Raw genomic sequence first — 25616 nt, forward strand, 5'->3', positions numbered from 1 at the left:
AGACGAACCATGAGAGACGATGGACTCTGAAAAACAAACAGGGTTCTAGAGGGGAGGGGGTGGGAGGATGGGTTAGCCTGGTGGTGGGTATTGAGGAGGGCACATTCTGCATGGAGCACTGGGTGTTATGCACAAACAATGAATCATGGAACACTTCATCTAAAACTAATGATGTAATGTATGGGGATTAACATAAGAATAAAAAAAAATGTAAAAAATAAAAATGACAGCAAGTCCATTCCACTATCCTTCCTGGGGAATTAGTTGCAGGTTACTTAAACTCTCTTAGGCACAGTCTCTTCATTTGTAGTATTGGGATCATAATGAAACCTACTTCAAAGAGTAATTGTAAGAATTAAATGAGTAACACATGTAAGCACTTCAGCACCGTGCCGACCCACAGCAGACCCCACAGCTGTTAGTTTTTATTATATTATTAAGTGTACCTGTGCATTTGTGTATCCAAATATACATATGAATGTTCATTGCAGCAGTGCTTACAATAGCAAAAATTAGGACAGCCCCAAATTGCCATCAATTTTATAATGATTAAATACAACACACTGTATCCATAGCATGGAAAAATATTCATAAAATTTATGACGTATATGTCTGTAAAATCCGACATGGAAAAAGCAAGTCACAGAACAAAATGTGTAGGATAATTCATGTATTTAAAAATATTGAAATGATAGATCAATAGATGATAGATATTTTTAAGTACAAGTAAATATTAGTAAGTTCACAGAAATTGTTCTGGGATTATCCACACCAAACTGTTGCCAGTTATTGTTTGGTGGAATATTAAGAATGGTGATAAAAATTATATAAAGTGATTTTCTTTCTTTATAAGAGCCCCAGTGGATACCTGAAACTGTGGGGAGTACCAGACCCTTTCTATGCTATGTTTTTTCCTATACATACATATAAATGCCAAGGTTTAATTTATAAAATAGGCGCAGTGAGAGAGCAATAATAACTAACCATAAAATAGAACAGTTATAGCAATTTATTATAATAAAACTTATGTGGATGTGGTTTGTCTCTCTCAAAATTTCTTATTGCCCTTATTTCTTCATGTGATGATGTGAGATGATAAAATGCCTACACGGTGACATGAAGTAAGAATGAAATAGGCACTGCGACATAGCGTTAGGCTACCCTTGACCTTCTGATTATCTGTCAGTAGGAGGAACATCTACTTCCGTGCCGCAGGGAGCTGAAACCATGGAAAGAAACACCGTGAATAAGGGGGGACTACTGTACAGCCATTTTATTTGATTTTCTTTTAAGATCATCTATTACTTGTTTATTTTTTTAAGACTGTGAAATAGAAAAGCACAGACAGTTTTTTAAGGGTCTCATTGGGCTTTAGGAGGTCCTGATGCCAGGAGAGCAGCTCTTGCAGGTCTTTTCCTTCCTTAATCCCAAAGGCAAGCCCTTCCAGCCACACATTCACTCTTCTGGCTTCTCTCCATTCTGATCTGAGCTTTCTGTCCCTGACTTACAGTGTCACTCTCCAAGCCCCAGCCTTGCACTGTGTCATCTGAAACCTGGAAGCATGGGGACCATACTTCTACTGTGCGGGTCTTCGTATTTCCTCCATCCAGTGACTCCCTGAGGCCAGACTTGCCCCAAGACACACAGCTCCCTGCAGCCCTCTCGGCGGACCTCATGGTCAGAAGGTGGAGAAGGGTCCTGCAGACCCCCGCGGCTGCCTCTTGGTGGTTACTCCATCCTTGGATGGAAAACTGCTTGCTTTTCGGAGGCTTACGTGATCTGGCCCCTGCGTCCCTCTCCGCCTCAGATTCAGCTAATTCCTCAGCCACACACCACACTCCTGCAACTATGAACCACATCTGGTTCCTGGAACCTATCATGTGTTTCTTGTTTCCGTATCTTTGCCCTTGCTTTTCCTTCTGACTAGAAGGCTTCTCCATTTCTCCTGCAGCCCCTCTCCCTACTCACCTGCTTATATCTGCTTCCCTGCACGCAGACTTTGAGATGGAGAATCACCTGCAGAGAGTTTCCTGAGAGGCTCTCTTGAGGACAGCCCCTGGAAGAGACCTGAAAAGCAGGAGTGAGCAGAAGGAGATGTTCAGCTTCAATGCAGTGATAGCAAAGGCCTCAGCCGGCACCTTGGGGAGCACTGAAGCCAGGGTGGCTCATCAGGGTTGTTCCGAATTGAGCAGAGTGTGGGGCTTCCACCCTCACATGTTTCAACTGTGCCTCAGGGGAGAAGGAAGGCCCCTAGATGAAGTAGATCCCTTCCCTGAGAGCCTGCAGCCAGCCGCGTCCCAACAGCAGGGGGGATGAGGCAGCTAACCAGGCTGTGCACCACAGCTGCTCACCAGACCAGGGGTCTGCACATGACAGCCCACAAGCCAAATTCAGCCCACTGCTGTTTTTGTAAGTAAAATGTTATTGGAACACCATCCATGCTCATTCATTTACGTATCATCTATGGTCACTTCACACAATATCACCGAGTAGCTGTGACAGATATCATATGGCCCCCAAAGCCTAAAGTGGTTATTAAATGGCTCTTGACAGAAGTTTACCAACCCCTGCTCTTTATCTTACATATCACACCATACCTGGTGCCTGGAAATGGAATTTTGGATGAATGACAAATGAATTCATGGCTGGATGAGTGAGTCAGGTGGACTTGAGTTTGATTCTTGGTTGTGCCATTCAAAAGCTGTGGACTTAGGCCCATTGTTTAACCTAAGTCTCAAGTTTCTCATCTTCTCGAGAAGATGAGATTGATATTATTTCCATTTCAGGGTTGTGGTGAATACTAAGTAAGAAAGCCTATGTGCAGACTTAGGGTCTTAGGGTGGCTCAGTTGGTTAAGCATCTGCATTTGGCTCAGGTCATGATCTCGGGGTCCTGGGATTGAGTCCCACATCGGGCTCCTTCTGCCTGGCCACTCCCCCTGCTTTTGCTTGCTCTCGCTCTCTCTATATATATGACAAACAAATAAATAAAAGCCTTTAAAAAAAATTAAAAATGAAAAAAAGTAAGCATATGTTGATTACCATCACAGTACCTGGTATTTACTCTGTGTTCACTTAAGTGAGAGCCATCGGGTCTATTCAAAAAGTGGTATGACATTTTTTAAAAGCCTGGAATCCTACTTGGTAGAGTAGATGTTAGTGTGTGTTTGTTTTATAAAAAATTAAAATAAAATAAAAACCTTAACACCTGCCAGAAATGCAGAACCTTTTCTGCTACATCAATGTTACAGATAGGGCTGATGATTCTCAGAGGTATCATGCTTTATGTATCTGGCCCGGATTATAATTAACTGGAGCAAACCAGGACCTAGAAATGAAAAGGGATGTAATTTGGAGGTGACAACTAATATGTCATAGCTGTTCAGAATTCCATTTCATTAGCAGGTATAGCCTTCCTGCAGGCCAGTCCCAGGAGACTGTCCCCATGATGAGATTTCCAGAGGAGACAGTCCCTAAACATTTGATGGGGCTTTTACTGCCTTTATATGAGCAACCTTGTTAATACCATTGTATTTGGATAAGGTAGCAGCACTAGCTGCTATGAACCACCAAAGCTTAATGGCGTAACATAAAGAATAAGTTTATGTCTTGCTCATCCACAAGTCCAAAGTGGGTGTATTTGTTTCTATTGCTGCATAGCGAAATACCACAAACTTAGGAGCTTAAAACAAATATTTATTATATCCCAGGTTCTCTGGGTCACAAGTCTAGTGGGTTCCCTTGCTTAGCATCTTACCAAGACAAAACTGAGCTTTCAGCCAGCTCTGCAGTCTCATCCGAGGCCCAGAGTCCTCTTCCAACCTCACTGGTCGTCGGAAGAATTCAGTTCCTTGCAGGTGTATTTTCTTGCTCACCACAGGCCAGGGATGCTTCCCAAGGTCAGCAGGATCGCCTCCCTCCAGTCTGCTAGGATGGAGTTTTAGATAACAGAGTAATCCTGGGAGTGATTGTCCCATCACCTTTCTCATATAACGTGTCCTAGCCAAGACAGTGACCCATCATATTCACAGGCCCTGCCACACCCCAGGGAAGGGGTTATGCACTTGCACCCGTAAGGTTTTGTCTTCCTCTTCTGCATCTCCCCTACTTCCATCATTCTCTACCAGGGGTCTCTGTCTGCTTAGGAGGCCCTGTTGGTCACCTACCCCAGAGTCATTTACTCCTCTTTCACCTTTCTAACAAAATGCTAATACTGCTCTAATATTCACCCTTCTCTGTGCAGCCCCATTCTTCAGGAGACCCTCTGCTCTGCGCAGGTACCAAGGATAAATCCTGATTGATCGAAGCCAATCATGGCAGTTTCATTCTCCTTGTCAGTGTTTGGTGTAGGAGGGAGTGTGTCACTGTCCTGGCCAAGAAGAGGAGGGAAGTCTGACGACAAGCTGCTGGGAAAGGTTCTCCAGGCCAGGGGGACATAAGGGAAGATGCCAGTACTCTTCTGCTGCTCAAGGTTTGCAATCAGGCAGCCCTTTTTTGACTGTGAGGGAAGCCAACTTGAAGGCTGGGGTGAGGAAGGCAAAGTAAAATGATGAAAAGAACTTGAGGTCTTCATGCTGTCGTTGTGCTGCTGAATTAGCATCCGTAGTGTCTCCCTGCATTACAACCTCTTGTTATATGAAGCAATATCCTTATTGTGTAAGCCAGGTTCAATCTGGGTTTCCTAATACCTGCAGTTGTAGGTACTAAGTAATCTGTGTGTGTGTGTGTGTGTGAGTCTTAAATTGTGGTACCTACCCCAGATCATAGTGAATCAGTGCAAAATACTGTATTTCCTTTACTTAACATACTGTATTTAGAAATATTAATAACCATTGTGATGATGATGATGACAACAGGTACCTCTGTCCAGGGAATGATGTCAAAGTCACCAACATGAGATTTGCAAAATCCATTGCTGCTGATTTTACTGAATGGCATCTAGAGGATATAAATACAGATTTGGCTTATTTCCTATAGTCTTCCAGATTCAGTGCTCCCCAGTTTGAAAATCTAGAGTAAGTGTGCCAAGACAGACTTTGGAGGAGCTGTTAATGATTTGGTATTTAGATCTTGATGGAATGCCTCCTTCCAATCCAGATCAGGGAAGCACAGTGGTCCAAATTGGAATTTAGTTGGTTGATGCATATTCAGGTTGTAAGGAGGTGAATAGCATTCATGCTCAGGCACTTTTATCATTGGGCCAATGGTGTTGATTTTCCCAATATAAAATGTATTCTAAGTGTTGTAGTATTTTGATTTGGGGGGTATTTTTGCTTTTATTTTTGCCATAAACCTATGCATCCCAGCAGTATGGATGATGTGAACCAGGTAGTCCTTGACCCAGAAAGTCAAGCAAACTCTTGGGGAATCGTGTCCATCAAAAATTCAGTTGGCTTATAGTACTGAGAGCAATTCATCTGCTTCTGCACAGTGACTGTGACTTGAAAAGTATCTTGTATACACTCGGTTCATTCAGGTGCATCTGGAAGAAAAAATAGAGATGGCAAGTCACACATTAAATTATCAAGGTAAAATACTCCAGGTAAATAGCTCCATAAAGCCAAACAGAATGAACATTCAGCTGGCAGAATATGGAGAGAAGTGTCAGCCTTACATTTATATTTTATATAAATCCACTAAACAGATGAGGCAAAACTAGGGCATTTTGCAAAAGAAAAAAATATTTGTTCATTTTCATAGAGTCGTATTGCTTGGGAAAGATTAGCAGTAAATCTCTAAAAAGAATGGAATTTTTCTTGTCAAGGTGTATGGAAATGAGAATTGAGGGTAAAGATTATCCGGGGTGGACTGTTTTTAGAGAAAGTGATTTGCTGAGGGTATTTGTCATCCATTCAGGAGGACAGCCAGCTGTGAACCACGGCAGGCATTGGTAGTAAAAGTCAGCTCTTGGGGGAAAAAAAAAAACTTTCCATTCTTGAAAAGCATTAAGAAGGAATGTTATCAAGTCAAAAGCAGGTGAGACAGCCAGTGAGGGAATGAGAAACTTTAAGGCATTTTCTGTATATATGCATGCATGTCCTATAGATGGAGATTTACTGGTGTGTGTTTATCAGTGCATGGATGGGAAGATACGTGTTCAGTGGATTATGAGTCTCTCGTGCATGTTCTATAGATGGAGATTTACTGGTGTGTGTTTATCAGTGCATGGATGTGAAGATATGTGTTCAGTGGATTATGAGTCTCTGTATTGCATACTTCTGTGAATGTAAGTAAATAATGGCTCATATTTATCAGGTTGATACTTTGTCCCAGACTCTGTGCTAAGAGCTCAGTGGAGATAATGTCTTTGAATTATCCCCACAGCCTATGTTTTCCATTCACGAAGAGGTTAACGAAGCTATTAGGAGTGAAAACCAGAATGCAGATCCCGGCCGTTTGGGAGCAGTCCACTCCCCAGGGCCCTTCCAACTGATTCCATTACCATGCTGCCTAACAGCTGTGTTTATGGGTGTGTTTGTATATTTTTTGTTTCAGAGAAAGTCGTAGAGGGGGGCAGTTCTCTCTATTGTCTGCAGCAAAATACAATCAGTACATTTCTCAGGCAAAGGCAATTGACCAAAGAGTATCTTTTTGGTCACCTATCGATGGGCTCAGCTGCAAAGTGAGTTGAAAAGCTAAAATCTCAGGATGTGTGTTTGTAATTCCCGACTGATCTTCTGTAATTCCCTTCTTCATCTTCACATCTTATAAACTATCCAGTTCACTCTGGAGCCTTGCCATCTGGCCTCTGGCTCATCAGAACAGTTTGGGATGATGTTTGGGACTGTAAATTTAGGGGATTTGAACTCTCTGATTACCACATCTTCACCTGGGTATCTAACAGTCATCTCAAAATTAACCCAGCAAAAACAATTGCCCTGTACCATCGCTCTCCCCCTCAGACATGCTTCTCCCCACTGTCATTACAGTAAATGCCACTCCTTAAATGGTGACAGCTCAGGACAAGACCTTATCTGTATCTTGTTTTCCTCCTGTCCTTCCCTCAGGCTGTTCTGGTCACTGATGCTCAAGCTCCTTGGCATTCCTCAAACACACACCATGTACTCCCATCTCAGGTTGGGAGGATGCCAGAAGCAAAGGGTGCTGGTAGCAGATGTTTTAAAGGTGCTTTTAAAGAAATGTGCAGGAAAGGCAGGCAAGGAGCTCCTGGGTGGCTCAGTCAGTTAAGCAGCTGCCTTCGGGTCACAGTCCCGGGGTGGTGGGATCCAGCCCCCTTTCGGGCTCCCTGCTCAGCGGGGAGTCTGCTTCTCCTCTCCCTCTGCCCCTCCCCCCCACTTGTGCGTGCGCTCTCTCTGTCTCTCTCTCTTTTGCTTGCTCTCTCTCTCAAGTAAATAAATAAAATCTTAAAAAAAAAAAAAAGGTTGGCAGTATTTGGCCAACAGAGTTTTGCCCCCATTGTAGGAAGGGAGATCATGGCAGCTAAGCCCAGGAGAGAGTCTACTCCGGGGTGAGGTCTTCAGAGGTCCATATGTCTTCAGGAGGCCAAGGGATGTGGGCTTTGCAGGCAGCACACACTGTGCTCATGCATGGGAGGGCATAAACATGGGCTTTGAGTCTCGAGGGACCTGGGTTTGATTCTTGACTCTGCTGCTTGCCATCAGTAGACACTTGGCCTCTCTGAGCCTCAGTCTCTTCACATTTCAAAATTTTGCAGTGATTTGCTTTCCTGCAGTAATATTTTGGGTTTGCCAAAAATCTGCATATAATCTTGGGAGTATGGCATATACACGCTGTACCAGTTACATATATCAGCTGGATGAGCTAAAGATAATTTTGGCTAAAAGTGACAAAAAAAAAAAAAAAAACCCGACTTACAATGATAAACATCTATGGGTTTGTTTTTCTCACATTGCAAGAAATCTAGAGATAGAAAGTTGCTGGCCTTGGCCCAGCTACTCAGCAAAACCATCAGGATTTTCCTCTTCTCTGCTCTGTCACCATGGCCTGTTGGCTCTTGTTTAGGGTCCTGAGATGGCAAGACGGTGCTGTAACTTTAGACATCACGTCTATAGGTAAGACAAGAAGGAAAGAGAGAAAGGCAGGGCCAAACAAGTCTTCCCTCTTTTATCAGGAAGAGAACTCTCGGGAGACATCGGTACCGGATGTACATTTCCTTGGCCAAAACCATGTCACGGTCATTTCCAGCTGTGAGGAAGGCTGGGCACACTGCTGTTCCACGCCAAATGGAGATTTTGTAAGAAAAAGAGAAGCAGAAACCGGAAATTGGGTACATAGCTAACAGAGTCTGCCAGCTAAAAGTCCTACAGGGAAAAAAGACTGAAAACTGCTTTGGGAGAGGTACAAAGTTGATTGAGACCTAATCCAGTCTATAAGGAATTTACAAATCTTGCGGCGGGGAGACGTAAAAAGAGAGTGGATTATAATATCTACATGGTAAAATAAGAATTGTCATTGGAATACAAGCATTATGTTATAGTAGACCCAAGAAACAATTAGTTCTTGTTGGAACAATGGAATAATCTTCATTGATCTGGGCAACAATGATCTTGGAGGACTTCCCGTGTACCAGGCATTTCAATGTTAATTGCTAAGGTCTCTTAGTGAGTGAACGAGGCAGAAAGCCTGCCTGCCTTTGTGGAGTTCACATTTTATGAAGCATAGACAAAAAACAAATAATTCCAACTGTGACCAGCCTGACATAGCAGGTGGCTTACTGAAAGGCTGAGAGGGTGTTCCCAGGCAGAGGAACAGCATGAGCAAAGCTCAGAGGCAGGAAAGTGCACCCTTGCTAGTCACTTGTAGCTAAAATATAGAGTGTGAGGATGGAGGGGGATAGTAATAAGACTGGGCTATCTGCAAATGTCCAGCTTGGTCAGAGTGAGCAGAACTGACTCCTGGCTTCACCACTTCCTTGTACCGTGTCCTTTCCCACTCTGATGCTCAGTATCATCATCTATAAATTGGAATAGTAATATGTCATAAGAGTTGTAGAGTGAGTTTAGTGGGAGTGTGCATGTAATGTGTCTGCCACACAGTAACTTCTCCATGAATGAAATCTGGTTACAAGCAATAGTGCTCTGTTCATTGGTCCTTCTACTTTGAAAACTGCTAAGTTAGCCGTCCCCACTGAAGCCACCCTTTTCCCAGTTCATAGAACATGTTCAGTTACATGTTCTTGAGTTCCTTATATCGACTCTTACAGTTTTATATTCAGTGTTTCCACATCTCATTGGTTCTCTGTGAAAGCTTGTTTATTCCTGCATCCTGCTAATGTTGTCCCTTAATGCTTTAGGATCTTTATTATGCCTGTGTTAAACATGTAATGGTATAAGACTGCACAATAAATGGAAAAAAACTAATTCATGCTGATTAAAAGAGCCATTTGGACTAACTCGCTTATTCATTCTTTCACTCAGCCTCTTTTAGCACCTGTAATATTCCACTCGTTACTCTAGACAAACACTGTCCAATGAAAATATAATGCAAGGCACATGTAGAAGTTTAAGTTTTCCAGTTGCCACATTAATACAAGTAAAAAAAGCAGATGAAATTAATTTTAATAATATATTTTTACCTAACTCAATATATCCAAAATACTATCATTGCAATATGTAATGGATATAAAAAATTACTGCTGAGATGTTTAACATTCTTTTTTTTTCTTTCCCTCTGCACCAAGTCTCCCAAATCAGTGTGTGTTTTAATGCACCACATCTCAGTTTAGACCAACTGCATTCTGAGCACCCCACAGCCATGTGTTGCAATTGGCTCCATATTGGGCAGCACAGCTCTGTGCACTGAAATGAACAAAACAGACAAAACTCTGCTCTTGAGAACTTCACATTCCGGTGAGAATAGCCAGGCTTGCCTCTCTGGATTTTTTTTAAAGATTATATTTATTCATTCGAGAGAGAGAGATAGCAGAGTGAGAGAGAGAGAGCACGAGTGGGAGTGAGGGACAGAGGGAGAAGCAGACTCCCTGCTGAGCAGGGAGCCCAATGCGGGGCTCGATCCCAGGACCCTGAGATCATGACCTTAGCCAAAGGCAGACGGTTAACCGACTGAGCCACCCAGGCACCCCTGGATTTTTTTTTATTAGTTGGGGTGCAGACTTTATGCAAGGATTTTGGTATGGTGACCCCAAAACTACACAACAGAGAACCTGTTCTTCATCTCCTACTATTTCCAGCAGAGTAACCGGCTTGATTTTAATTAAAATTCTAAATATTGATCCACCATTTCACTATTAGATATTTATAGCTCTATTGTACAAACAGAACCCCCCAACCTCTTGCCAGACCCCTTGCAATTAATACCAGACCTAAGCCACACTAACCTTCTCTATTTTGGTGTGCTAGTTGTCCTGCTCTGTTGTGTAACTACAACCTCCAAACCTCAGTGGTTTATCCTCACAAATGTTTACTTCTCACTCACATCAAAGAACAATGTCAAGCAGGTGCCAGAAATTGTTGTTAATGTAAAACCCACCAATATTGTCTCATATAGTTTATGATGATTGGGTCTGTTTAAGAAATTTTTCCTACCCAGGTGCCAAGATACTCTCCTCCATCTTCATTTGTTAGCTTTCTACTTCCACATTTAGATTTTTAATTCAACTGTGAATATATGTGTGGTATGAGGAGAGGAAGGAACCAAATTTGTCCATCCATGTGTAGTGCTAATGTTTTTCTAACAAACCGTTGTAACACTCACATGGTTCTACACACACCCACACCCTGTTTCAGGGTTTGCGTTTAATTTGAGTCCTTTGCTTTATATAGTTCTACATAAATATCACATATCTTTTTATTCCTGTGACTTTGTAGTATGTCTTCAAATCTGGTTGGGATAGCACCATCTTTACTCTTCTTTTTTAATAGTGCCTTTACTCTTTATTCTGGTCTTTTAGTCTGTGGGATAACGTCTATATTCAGATGTTAATTTGTTGAAAATATCCTATTGAAATTACATTGAATTTTTACAGAACTTGGAGAGAATTAACTTAATAAAAAATGTTAGGTCATGCCATCCATGAACATGGAATACCTTTCTATTTATTCAGGTATTTTTATATGTCCTTTAATAAAACACTTTAAATTACCTACAGAAAAGTATCCTTGCTGCTATCAACCCTTCTCTTGAGTTCCTTATATCGACTCTTACATTTTTATATTCAGTGTTTCCACATCTCATTGGTTCTCTGTGAAAGCTTGTTTATTCCTGCATCATGCTAATGTTGTCCCTTAATGCTTTAGGATCTTTATTATGCCTGTGTTAAACTCAGATTCTGTTCTGATTCATTAATTCTCTTCTTTGTGTTTTTTTTCCCTGTGAGCTAATATTATCCTGAGAGTATTTGCTGCCTTGGCTGGTGATCTGTACCTGATGGGAAGTCCATCAGTTGTAAAAGCCCAAACTGTACAGCATGTCCCTGGTGAGTTTTAGGGGGGACGGATACATCGAGAGCAGCCAGCCTCTGGTATTGTTATCTGGACTCAACCATTCTCTGTTTATAGACCCCTCTCCCAACCAGGTCACCCTGCTCTTCAGGAGACTCCCCTGCACCTCCACACAGAGCACTTCTTTTATACCAAGAGCTGCTGTACAGTGTACACGTAGAGGTGAAGCCAGGGAGGAGTTTGGGCAAGACTTTGGCTTGCCCCCCATGGTACCAAGTATCCAGAGATCCTTGATGTTACCCCATGTCCCCTAACTGGCCCCCAACCTGGCATTGCTTCTTCAGTCTCTGCATGGATAAGAGTGTGGGGACAATGAACTTCCTAAAGCCATGTAGGAGAGGAAAAGGGCCTAAAAAAAAGTGGTTCCTTATGTATCCCATGGAGTTCAATTCTCTTCCAAGTTTAAGCTATTTTTTCCAATACAGGGGAACCCAAAGACCTACTGGTTTCTATATTTTCCTTTGTTGGGGGAGCCTTCTACCTCCTTCCCGTGTGTTAGCATATCCAAGGTTTGACTCAGGAGAATCAGGTAGCACAGTCTACGTTTAGGCTTCATTTGGTGAGACATAGTATATTTTATGCACACACATGGACACACAGTGATACACACTCACAAAAATTTTCTATTGTTTACTTTACTGTTTATGGCCAGAATTTTTCAGAACAATGTAAGTACTATTCCTAGAATAAGCCCTCTTTGACCACAAGATATAATCCTTTCAACACATAGATTTATTTGATTTCCTCAAATTGTATTTAGAATGTCCCCCTCTGTATTCAGAAATGAAATTAGTGTGTAGAATGTGGATGTTTATACACTTTGGGGACCATTCTTCTCATAAAGTTCTAGCAATGATATTTATAATACAGTGAGGAAAGAACGAATTAGAAAGTCACCTATTTGTATCTATGCTATGATACAGGTTATAAAGTATAGAATTTATTTGTTCCTTAAATTTGGGGGGGGAACTTGCCCATAAATCCAACCACATTTTTGCAGATGATTATTTAGAAATCATTTCCCATATTTCCTATGGCAATTGAGCTAATTCGCTATGCTGCCATTTCTAAATCAATCTTAGCAACTTATATTTTCTTGGAAGTTTTTTTTTTAAATTTAACAAAATGCTCAAGTATATTATTCGTAAAAGATTGCAAATCACTTGCATTTGTGATTATGTCTCCTTTCTCATTCTACATTTTGTCTATTTAGTGAAGATATTTTCTTTTCCTCTTGATTAGACTATTTCCTATTTTCATATTTTTCTTGAATTGGTCTATTCTCTGATTTTTCTTTAACTTCTGCTTTTATCTATTAAACACTGTCTCCTGATTTCTTCATACTCACTGCCTTGTTCTTTTTATTTTTTAAGTTACATTCTTATTTTGCTAATTTTCACTATTTTATTTGTAACAATGAGATCTTTTTTTTTTAAGATTTTTTATTTATTTATTCATGGGCGACAGAGAGAGAGAGGCAGAGGGAGAAGCAGGCTCCCCAAGGAGCAAGGAGCCCGATGTGAGACTCGATCCCAGGACCCTGGGATCATGAGCTGAGCCAAAGGCAGACGCTTAACCATCTGAGCCACCCAGGCACCCACAATGAAATCTTTTATGGCTTTGGAGTCACTCCTTAATGTAACTGTGATTATACCCCCTAAATTTTTATAATTATTAATTTCATCATTATTTTCTGAGTACTCTAAAACAGAAGCAGGTGTGTATGCACCTGCAAGCTGATGAGATGGTGGGGATTCATTTCCAAATGTTTGGGTGTTTTTATGTTGTTATTTATTTACCTTCTGGTTATTAAATTCTTGTCCTGTAGCTCTGTGTTCACTGCCTATGCCCTGTCTAGTTATCTATATTGAGGAGCTCATTGAAGATTCCTTGGTGGTTGCTTATAAGATAATGTTTGTGTTTCATGGGCCCCTAAAAAGAAAATGTTTTTACTAACATGGAGAGAACTTAATACTCTCAATTAAATCAACAATATACGTTTAACTGTTCAGAAATTTTATGCTTTCTTTTACAATGTTACATTTACCATGGATTGAAGAAAATCAGGTATTTAACTACTGAATAATTTCATTCTGTTTCTTTTTACAATTTAAAAATTTTTTATATTCTAATGTCATATTATTTGGTGCATAACAGTTCACAACTGTTTATACTTCATTATGGATTGCACCAGTCACCAGTAACTTCCCATTCTGTCCCACTAACTTTTTTTAACTTAAATTCTCCTCTGTGAGACAAACCATAAGAGACTCTTAATCATAGGAAACAAACTGAGGGTTGCTGGAGGGGAGGAAGGTGGAGGGATGGGGTGACTGGATGACGGACATTAGGAGGGCATGTGATGTAATGAGCACTAGGTATTATATAAGACTAATGGATCACAGACCTGTACTTCTGAAACCAAGAATACATTATATGTTAATTAATTGAATTTAAGTTTTAAAAAATTCTCCTCTGTGTAATATTAATACTGCAAATATCCCTCTCCTTTGCTGGCATTTGCCATTCTCTTTGCTCATTCTCTTATTTAATCTCTAGGAATCTTCTAAAGTATATTTTAAATTTATTAAGAAGAACAGAATCCATTAGCATTTATTGATATATGTGTGATTTCATCTTTGTCATTCTATTTTCTGTTTCTGGAAGTTTTCATGCTCCTTGTCATTTTTTTTTAACTATTCTTTACTATATAAATTATTTTTCTAATAAGTTGAAGATAATACACTTTTTAGAAAGTACTAATGGTTACTTTTTAAATTTTGCTAAAATTTATTGAAACTATGTGCTTTGAATTATTACTATTTAGAATAGAATAGCACATCAGTCAGTTCTCCTTTTTATCCTAATTGAGGATAATAACAATAACACCTACCTTATAGGGCGGATTGGCAGATCAAAGAGATGGTAGGTGTAAATTTATGTGACACATAGTAAGACTCAAATGTCAGCTATAACTAATACCATTGTCGTCTGTATTACTTTTCCTCCATATAAAATGAGGAAATTAACACAACCTGATTTCCTCTTCCACCCCCCACCCCACCATCACTGCCCTCCACCGTCTGTTTTGTTACTACAAGTCATGAGATTTTTATTACTGTTAAAACACTTCTAGGGGCGCCTGGCTGGCTCAGTTGGAAGAACATGTAACTTTTGATCTTGGGGTCATGAGTTCGAACCCTACATTGGGTGTAGAGATTACTTAAATAAATAAATAAATAAATAAACTTAAAAAAAAACACTCTCAATTATGTGTCATCTGTTTCATTATGTATTTATAACAGGTGAATTTTCTCTGTGAACTGTTTATACCAGTCATTTTAACTTAACCATGTTTAAATTATTTCAAGCACAAGTCCTTTTATGCCTCGTGTTTTCCATATTTTCCCATCCTTTGTTTTCTGTGCTCATGAAAGGTAATCTGTCTGGGTTTAAGAATACTTGGATCATAATTTGGTCTTACAGTGTTTCATGTGGTAGAAGAGAGATTTGAAGTGAGACTAAGGTCTCTTTCTTCAGGGATGACCCCTTTTCCTGCCTGTAAGCTTGATGTCTTTCTTTACTTTTGACACCCTACTGTTCTGACAGGATACTTCAGCATGCTGGCAGGAGGAGAGATGTGTCTTTTCACTAGGCTGACCCAGCGCATGGTGATTCCCTCATTGACAGATTTGGATCTGTTTTCCTCATTTACCCGGGAACTCTCTCTTATCTTTGAGCAATGCAGCTGCTCTAGCCATTCTGGAGTCTTCAGGATTCAGTTGCTTCTTTATAGTATCTCTAATATGATCTTCTCTAATGGTTTTCAAATTACTGTATCCTCACTTTGTATTGTGTGGGAGATTATCAAACATATGCCCCCACATCACTGGATCACCCTTCTGCAAAGCTAGTTTTTTTTGCTTTTACTTTTCCTGTTGTTTTGAATTTTACTGTGCTTTTACTGGTTGCTGCAGATTCTTTCCTTAACTCTTCCGGATCCCTCCCTTGCTAATCTAGTTTGGTCACTTCAGTTTGCATATCTTGTTTTGCAGAGATTGTATTTCCTCAAATGTATTGAGAGCTCAAAGTAGAGAGTACATAAAATTTACTTTTTATTCCAGTAGTAAGCATTTTTGTAATTATGTTCTTCCTTTACTACCTGAGTGTTACAGTTTTACTCATTTTGTGTTTTAGAAGTTTTCAGAGGCACCGTATTATTCGTTTGTGTTTTATGTCCTTTCATTTCTAAATGAAGAGTTTTTCAAGATCTGGAATTTGTACCTAAACTTAGTGAGAAAAGTCTCCTGTGATCAACTTTAGTATTCTTGTTGATGTTGTTAGAGTCCTTATATCTTAAGCTAGAAGGGAGTTCAACGTAAGTATATATCATGAATTAAGTGATACAACAGCCTCAAGGACCACAGAATAAGCAAATAGTTAAGACCTCAGTACATGCTGGCCATTGTCAACAACAGATGATAAACTTGACTCCAGAAAAACTTTTAATTCATCTACTGTAAACACATTCTGTGAATAAAGTCAAAGATAAATGACAAATGGAGAAAAATGTTTGCTACACAAATATAAAGTAAATTTATAAATCTGTAAAACATTTACATGTCAGTAATGAGATTCGTAACCTACTAGAAAAAAAATTATCTTCAGTAGTTAGTGTCTGCTCATTTATTCCAAATAAATCAGCTTATCAGCATATAAAAAGAAATTTAGTCCTACTGACATTAAATATGGAAAGTTTTTAAAGTTTATATATCATTTGTTATCCATATAATTGGCAAATACTTAAAAAATATAACAGGTTTGGCTACGGTATGGAGGAAAAGACACTCTCTTATACCAACCAACGGGACTATTAATTTAAAAAATACATATTTGGCCAAGCAAATTTCCTTCCAGCGCTATGTGCAAAGTGTTCACTCCAGTATTGTTTATAATTGAAAATATACTAGTGAGGGTAACAATAGACTGCTGTAACAATGAAGCCCAACAAATACTCAGTAGTTCAAGAAATATTTATTTCTCGGGGCGACTGGGTGGCTCAGTCGTTAGGCGTCTGCCTTCAGCTCAGGTCATGATCCCAGGGTCCTGGGATCGAGCCCCGCATCAGGCTCCCTGCTCATCTGGGAGTCTGCTTCTCCCTCTCCCACTCCCCCTGCTTGTGTTCCCTCTCTCACTGTGTCTCTCTCTGTCAAATAAATAAATAAAATCTTAAAAAAAAAAAGAAATATTTATTTCTCTCTCGCACAGGTTTCAAGAAAAACTATTCAGGTAAGCAGGGCAACTCTACTCCTTGTGGTCATTCAAGGACCCAGTCCTTCCAGGATGCTGCTCTATCATCCTCTAGCATGGCCATTATCTCCACGGTCAAAGCAAGATCAACACCATCTCCATATTGCAGTTGGTGCAGAAGGGAAAGAGAGGACAGAGCAGGCAGGCACAGGGCCTAAAGGCCTAGTTTCAGAAGTGACACATACCATGTCATTATATCCCATTAGCAAGAATGCTGTCCCATTTGGACAATTATGTGCTGAAAGCTTTGGGAAATGAAATCGAATCATATACCCAGGAAGAAAATGAAAATGGATTTTGGTAAACAAATGCAGGTCTCTGCCTCAAGAAGATGCTACAAACAATCAAATGTCCATCAAAAGAGCAACAGTCTGGTACCTCTATTTGATGGACTATTAGACGGCAAGTAAAGAATGAGTTGAAGCTCCCATACTATTAGATACATATCATAGAAAGATCCCAACACACTTTATGAAATGGAAAAGCAAGATACAGAAAAATGTGCACAATATATTCACATTTGTGTTTTTCAAATGAGGATGTCCTACACACTTACATGCAGATATATACACAGAACATTTCTGGAAGAAGAAGCTATTAAGGTTCAACTCTGAGTCACTTCAGATCTAAACTGAGAAGAAAACTTACTTTTCAGTAAGTCCCTTTTTGTATTGTATGATCTTTTTTTTTTTTACCATAGTATGCATCATTATTAATATTGCAAAGTGTAAATATATAAATATGAGTAAGTTCTTCCCTCGGTTAATACTTACTAGCAGTTATCTGTTGCTATAAGATAGTGTCCAGACTGATTGACACATTTTTCAAGCTCCTTTCTTTATTTTTCAGGTCCCTTTGTACCTTCTTATGCCTTAAACTTGAAGCTCTCTTCCTGTGTTGTTCCTTATTTTCCTACCTTTGCTCATCAATAGACTATCAGCCTAAAATACTCCTCCAAAAACCCTGGTACCCTGTATTTTACATTATTCTTTCTTTCTTTCTTCTTCTTTTTTTTTTTTTTTTTTTTGGTATGCAAGACTGAGTTGTTTAGTGCCATAAAGCTAGTATCATGGATCTGTCCGTGTATCTCCCCAAGATGAAAACGAGGACAAGGGGCAATGTTGTGCCCCTCCTCATCCCTACAAATAGCAGTGAGTCAATAAATATGTCTTGAAGTGAAAAAATCATTTCAGCACTTAATTTAAAAAACATTTATTAAGTGACTGCAAGAATATAGATATAAGTAGCTTCTCTGCTCCTTAATTTTTTTTCCAATTTTTCTCTTTTGTCCTGTGTATTTTCTTCCAACTAATTTCTGTCCCTTCTTCCTTGAGGATACTAACTTTCAAGTCCAACCATGCACCTATTAACCAGGGGGAAAAAATGAAACATATTTTAATTAGTAAGTTAGTACATCTATATGAAATCATGGATTTTAATGGCGATACAGATAGAAAAAATAAATGTAGATATGTGTGTATGGGTATATGAGTACTCAGGAATATATTTCCTAGTTCTCTCCACTGAGAGAGCCACAGGTCAGTGACACCACAGTAGCAATGAATACATTTAGCACCCAAATACCAGTTTGTAAGAACCATTACAAAATAAAACTAACCAGGCTTCTTTGGAGAAATGACTGGCTACAAGGCCAGAACAGGGAAATTACAAGATATGTCCAGAGCCCTGTAGTGTTAGAAAGTAAAGAAGTGTTCAAAAGTAATTGGGGTGTGTTGAAAAGGACACAGATGCCAATCTAAAGGAGCTCGCAATGACCAAACCTGGGACAGTTTGAGCAACAGTAGCAAATTGTAACTCATAGAGTATAGCACATATCCATCACCCCACACTAACAGAAATGAGTAACTGAGTGAATAAATGAAGGAGAATTCTACAATAGACTGCTAATGAATAAATATAGGACTGATGGAAATGAACACCACCATTAGGCAAATGCCAGGTAATAAGTTTTGCAGGCAAGAATCACCAATAGGTATTGATATTAGAAGGCAAATGTGTGATGAGAAATAGGATATTTGCACCATCACAATGTATTTTCCCTACACGAAACTCAGTCATTACAAATAGAAAAATATGCAGTAATTTTACAGTGGAGCAGTCTGGCCAATATCACCTTAATCCAGCGACCAAAGTTAGTATCGCCAGCAACGGGACATATTTGACATCAGGTACCTCCTAATATGTTGCACAGAGAGAACACATCATTTTTGTCCTATTGTTACGAACAATATATAAAGTCAGTCTAATGAGAAAACATCAGACAAACCCAAACAAAGACATTCTACACAATACTGGCCAGTAGTCTTCAAAAGGGTCAAGGTCATGAAAGACGGACTGAGAACCTGGTGTGCATTGAAGAGACCAAGGAAATATGACTAGATGCAATATGGAATCCTGGATGGGATCCCAGACCAGGGTAAAAGACCTTCCAGGACAACTGGCAAAATTCCAGTAAGGTCTATAGATAGTAATTTTATATCGATGTTAATTTCCTGGTTGCAGGCATTTTTACTATGGTTATGTAAGATGCTAACATTAGGGAAAACTTGGTGAAAGATATATGGGGGATTCTACTAATTCACAGCTTTTCTGGATAGCTAAAATTATTTCTATTTTTTTTCTCACGAACCATGGTTATTTATTTTTTAATTATGTTCAGTTGGCCAGCATATAGTATGTCATAAGTTTTTGTTGTAGTGTTTAATGATTCTTTAGTTATGTATAATACCCAGTGCTCACCCTAGCACGTGCCCTCCTTAATACCCATCTCCCCGTTACCCCCTCCCCCCACCCCCTCCCTTCTGTGACTGACTGATCCCCCCAGGCCCCCTGCTAAAATTATTTTTAAATAAAAAGTTGAAAAAAAAATAGGTCGTGCAATTTATCACTGGGTTTCTGGTAGGTCAGGGGATCCAGAGCCCTGATAAAGTGGAAAGTTCAGAATAATTCTCCCAACACCTAATGGCTAATGTTTAAAATCAGTAGTTTTTTTTCCCCTCATTTGGTGTCATCTAACACTGGGGTTTTTTCTTAATTATCCAGAAGAACCAACATCTTTGTTGTTCATTTGGCAAAGGGAACTGCCCTGATCTAATCTTCAGCTAGATACATCGCTAAACCCAGAGAAAGCGCCAGATGAGGCTCATAAACAGAGTTGGGCTCCTTGCTGCTTGCTGCTCTGATTCTCCAAGCTGCCTTTAAAGCTGCAAGCAGTTTAATCAAAAACCGTTTATTAGGTTCCTGTAAATCTAACGTGCCGCTTTAGAGGTGCTCTGCAGTGGTTGGAAAATGAAAAGTCAAGGATCATATTCCCTGTGTGAAATACACAAAGGATTCAGCATATAAACTGACTTCATCTATTAGCCACTTTTTTCAAGGCTTAAGTAGTTTTTCCTGAGTAAATCAATACAAAAGAGCAGAACCAGGCTGTGGGAGAGGTGTTCAGATGGGAACTCAGAACTTGGGTTCAAGTTCTGATCCTGCTACTCATTATATGGTGTATCTGAAAATACATCTCAAATAGGGATAGAATACCAGTTTATGAGGTGTGCTGAACCCCTCAGGGTGCCCTCAGCTATTGGTTTTATTTTTCTTCTTACCCTCCTCTAACATGGTTGGTGGGAATTCTGTTCATTGCCTCTTGACAACATTTTGGGCAGATGTCACGGCTTTCCTTGTTAGTCATAAGAGTCTTATTTTCAGGTAGTAAGAGTTCACTCCATCTGAAGCACGATGTCAGTCTGACTGTTACTTCACTGCCCTTCTGTTCATCTGCCACTAACCCCCTCCTGGCCTCCACCCACGAACACCCCAGCTAAGGCCTCGCAAAGACTTTGGTCTAGAAGCTGCCTTGGCAAGATGAGCTGTGCTCTCTTCTTTCAGTCAGCCTCCATCTTCCTGATTTCCTCTCCACCTTTCACCCTTACTCTCCCACTTCTGAATCAACAGGGAATTTGGCACAGAGGAGCTCTAGGAGGCCTCAGTCATGTCCCAGTCTGAAAGGTGAGGAGTAGAGCCAACCCTCCTCATGCTCTGAGGGCTGATATGACTGATTGGGAAGTTTGTGAGCCTGTGGATCACCTCGCCTCCCTCCACCGCTGTGAGCATCACTGGGAATGACTGCCCGCCTGCACGGCCTCCCACGCCCTCCCCACACCAGCAACACCATGGCTGCCTGGGCTCTGCTCTGCACAGCCTCCAGTTGGCCAAGGCAACATTCCCTCTGGGCTAGCCTTGGAAATAAGTGCCTGAGAGCCCCCAAGGATGCACTTACAGGCCTTATCCTGGCCGCCCAAGGTGTCTTGAGGCTGCCTGGCATGCTGTAACTGCTCAAAAATATGTAGGATAAGGAAAATTTTCTGGAATTCCCTGAAGAATGCTGGGGTAAGCAGGTTTTTTTCTGGTGGTGAAGTGCACCCAAGCTTTAGAGCCAGCCACACCTGGGATCACTCTTTCAATATTTCTTGAGCACCTATCATGTGCCAGGCTTTGTTTGAGGTTCTGAAATACAGAGGTTAATAGAACAGTGAAAATTCTCTGCCCCTCCCCCCGCATAGAGACTGCCTTCTGGTTTGGGAGGCAATCAACAAGTAAATAAATGAGTATATAATATAAAATAGAAAGTCAGAAATAGGTATCCTATGGCTCCTGATATGATCTATTGAGAAGGTCACAGCATCACTTTTGTAATATTCCTGCCAAAAATGTGTAACCCAAATCTGTGAAGAAACAGACAAGCTGAGATTGAAGGACATTCTACAAGGCAGTTGTTCTGTACTATTTAAAATAGAAATGTCACAAAAGACAAAAGCTAAGACACTATTCCAAATTAAATGAGACTTAACTACACTTATCACGGTGAGCACTGAGTAATGTATGGAGCTGTTGAATTCTTATCTTGTACTCCTGAAACTATTATAATATTGTATGTCAAGTATACTTCAGTAAGAAAAAAATACATGAAAACTGAAGCAGTGCATAATCTTAGATTAGATCCCAAAGCAGATTTTTTTCATGCCCTGAAAGATATTATTAGTATAATTCTCAAAATTTGAATATAACTTGCATACAAGGTAACAGTATCACATCAATGTTAATTTATCATATTGAGTATACGTAACAAAATATCTTTGTTCTTGGGAGATACACACTGAAATATTTAGGGATAAAGGGTCATGACATCAGCAGCTCATTCCCAAATAATTCGGTACTGAAAACAATAGCACCAGTGACAACAATCATAATAATATCTGTTATTGCAGGGAGAATAATAAAAGGCAAATATTGCAAAACATTAATAATTGGCAGACCTGAGCATAGGGCATGATCAGTATTCATGGAACTATTCTGGCCAATTTTATGGGGGTTTAAAGGTTTTCAAAGTAAAAAGCTTAAAAAATAAAACAGCAATAAGCATTCTGAAGAGAGTAGGGGAGACGGAGCGTGGGGGTCAGGGAAGGTCTCTTGTGACATGACCTTTGTGCAGAGAGCTGATGGAAGGCAGGAGTTAGTGAATTCTGCAGAGGGAACAGCTCTGCAGGAAGAGAGGACAGCAGCCCTTATGTGGCAGCGTTCCTGGGGTCTTTGTGGAACAACATGGAGACCGGGGGCTCTGGGGCACTGGGGCAGAGTAAGTAATGAAGGACAGTGGTAAGAATGGTCCCAGGTCAGCTCCAGGAGGGCCTGGGAGGCCACAGAAAGGATGTGAGGTGTGTTTGAAGTGTGATGAGACACTACGGTAAAATTCTGAGCAGAGCAGTAAAATGGCCTTTCATCTGCAGCAATCACTGTGGGCGACTTTGCAGCAAGTAGAGTACAAGGGGGCAAGAAAATTGACTGCAGTTGATACATTTTTCAGGATGGCCTTGAGGAAGCGGGTGTGCAGGTGAGATAGGATGTCAGATTGGTCTGGGGTAACGGTGGTGGAAGTGACGTGAAGCGGCTGGATTCTGCACGTATTTTGACAGTCTTGTTGGCTAATGTATTGGCTCATGGACTGGATATGAAGTGTGAAGGGGAAACTGGAGTCAAGGGCAATTCCTAGGTTTGAGACCTGATAAAATTAAATAAAGTGGGGCATGCCATTTACTGACTGGGAGCCTGGTGAGTGAGGATACTAGCTGGAGGACTGTCTCCTGGGCCCTCGAGGGCACGAGGGTCATCAGTTCTATAAGAATCCAGCTCTTCCCTATGTTTTGCCAAGACCCTACCATCAACCTCGGTTCCCAGTGCCTTCCCCACACAACACTTGAGAGGGAGTTTGAGCAGACAAGTGCTCCCCATGACCTGCGCCCACCCTGGCTTCATCCACCACCAGGGGGCAGTCTGGGAGTGCTGGGGTACATTTTAGAACCTACTCAGGGTCTTCACTGCTCTTTTTCCCTCTGTCTGGCCATGAGGGCCGACATAGATACTGTAGAAGATGCTCCCTCCCCTTGCATGTCCTTCGGTCATCTTAGGGCTGTCTTCTGGTTTTCTGAGTGAGGAGTAGAACGTTTCCTTTGGCTTCGGGACTCAAGGTCAACAGAAACGCACTCATCTGTTTCCTTCAGTTCCAAACCCTCACACTGCGGACTGGCCTGATGTGCTCCCATGCCCATTCTGGTTCTTTGACCCCCGCTCCTGCCGAAGCCAGGCAGGCAACACTACCTAACTGCTGGAAGATAAGCCTGCACGAATAGTTTACAAAGGGAGGGACTAGAGGCCGTAACACAGGGGGAAACATTCAGAGTTGGTGTGGTTTGGAGAGAAGAGGGAATACAGGAGACATTTTCAAAGGAAAAGGGATTAACCTTGGTTACTGGCAGAAAATGGGGTTTAAGATTAGAGAGAAGAAAAACTCAAGGAGTCCTCAGCCAAGAGATTGTTCCAGGTCAAAAGATTGAAAGGATGACTCCTCTTTCATTTTGTCACTACTCAATGAGTAGAACTCAAACACGTAAGGCAAGACATCGTTCATTCAATCACTTATTCGACACAGAATGCCCATCCCAGACCAGAACCCCATACCGTTGTGTGAGAGTTACGAACGTGAAAACTGTTGTTGACCTCAGTGAATAGAGTGAAAGTATGTGGAAGGTTAGTTGTGGTGATGTGCTTCTGCTACAGGTTATGGACACTGATGATAAGACTCCCGGAGGTCCACATAAATGGAGTAGTCAGGGAAGACTGGGGACTGGCCATGGGAGGCATCACTGGAGCTGCGACTTAGACAATGAGCAGAAGGTCCCCAGGGATGTGTGTGAGGAAGGACGTTCCTGGCCAAACAGCACGGACAAGACCATCTACCCAGGTTTCCATTCTCATTACCCAGCGAAACGCTTGGCTGGGCATATTGTCATGTGGGACGTTAGAGACCCTGCAGGAATGGCCTCAGTGCAGCTCTTTCTGATTGGAACTGACAGCTCTAGGAGCACCGTATTTCACCCTGACTAGCTTTAACTGAGCATTGTATAGTTTGCTAGCATTGCCATAACAAACTAGGACAGATGGAGCAGCTTCAGCAACTGAGATTTCTTCTCTCAGAAGTCTGGAGACTGAAAGTCTGAGACCAAAGTGTTAATCTCTGAGACCTCTCCTCTTGGCCTCTCCTCTTGGCTTGCAGACGGCCACCTTCTCCGTGTGTCCTCCCATGGCCTTCCCTCTGCATGCATGCATTCTTAGTGTCCATGTGTCCAAATTTCCTCTTCTTGTAGAGACATCAATCAGATTGGATTAGGGCCCACCGTGAAGGCCTCACTTCAACTGAATCACCTATTGAAAGGCCCTGTCTCCAAATACAGTCCTGTTCTGAGGTATGGAGGGTTACAGCATCAATATATTAATTGGGGGGACACGATTCAGCCCCTAATAAGTACCTACTATTTGCAAGGCACCGTGGGAGGTGGTATTAATAAATGAGGCCCAGCATAGTTAAGTGTAAATACTTTTGTTTCTTGGTCCATCACTTAATCAGTAGAATCATTTAATATATGAATCAGAATCAAGAAGGATCCCCATTCTAAACTCATTTGACCTTGAAACAGTTTTTCCCTTTTAGACAGCCAGCATTTTTCCATTTTCTCTGGGTTCATTGGCCTTCCTAGGGTCCATCCCTCTCTCTGCTCATGGGAATAAAAAAAAATAATAATGTGGTCCCTGGGGCTGTATCCCTCCTCCCAAGTTGTCACCACAGCGACAGCAGCAGCTGAGAGGGGACTGGCCACTGCTGGACCTGCTGAGGAAGGGTGGCCACAGCATCCGACAGCCCTGTGGGACTCCCACTTGATGGGCCACATGGTTCAGCACCAGTACTCTCGGTCCCAACCTCTGTGGCTCCTGGTCAGGCAGGCCCTCTCTCTATCAGGATTCCAGAGCTAAGGAGTATCCTCCAAAATGGGCCACAGAATCCATGTTAGTCCAGGTGCTGATGCCCATGTAAGCATTCCCCCTGAAAAGGTACCCGCTCATGGGGTGTCTTGATGGCTCAGCTGGTTGAGAATCTGACTCATGATTTTGGTTCAGGTCATGATCTCATGGGTTCTGGGATCAAGCCCCTCGTTGGGCTCCACGCTCAGGGAGTCTGCTTGGGATTCTCTCTCTCCCTCACCCTCCGCTCACCTGTGCTCACTCTCAGATAAATAAATAAATCTTTAAAAAAAAAGTACCCGCTCACTAAAACATTAGTGAAAAATGCACACTTTACTGAAGATTTTGAGAAGAAAGAGGAGGTTTATATTACACACCCTATTCAGTAGCTGTCTGACTCAAAAATCCATACCACCTCTAAATTTGTTTTCTCACTGCCTTCTTGCACACCTCCCTCATGGCAGCCCACCCCCTCTCCCAACTTAACTCCAATATACAT

General features: G+C 41.2%; 1 protein-coding gene across 8 annotated transcripts in view; it reads left to right on the top strand.

Annotated features, from left to right (window-relative positions):
- STAC (SH3 and cysteine rich domain) overlaps positions 1-25616 on the top strand; it is a 157465-nt gene that overhangs the window by 24621 nt on the left and 107228 nt on the right. For 2 of the 8 annotated variants that reach the window (XM_034991879.1, XM_034991885.1), the window contains exon 1: positions 23310-24564. The exons of the other annotated variants lie outside the window; for them this stretch is intronic. The gene's annotated coding sequence lies outside the window, so the exon portion shown is untranslated. Of the gene's footprint in view, positions 1-23309; positions 24565-25616 lie in introns of those variants that run through there. 8 annotated transcript variants of the gene reach the window in all.

The sequence above is a fragment of the Mirounga leonina genome, unplaced genomic scaffold (genome assembly GCF_011800145.1).
Source record: "Mirounga leonina isolate KUSES-001 unplaced genomic scaffold, KU_Mleo_1.0 Mir_115, whole genome shotgun sequence".
Lineage (NCBI taxonomy): Eukaryota > Metazoa > Chordata > Mammalia > Carnivora > Phocidae > Mirounga > Mirounga leonina.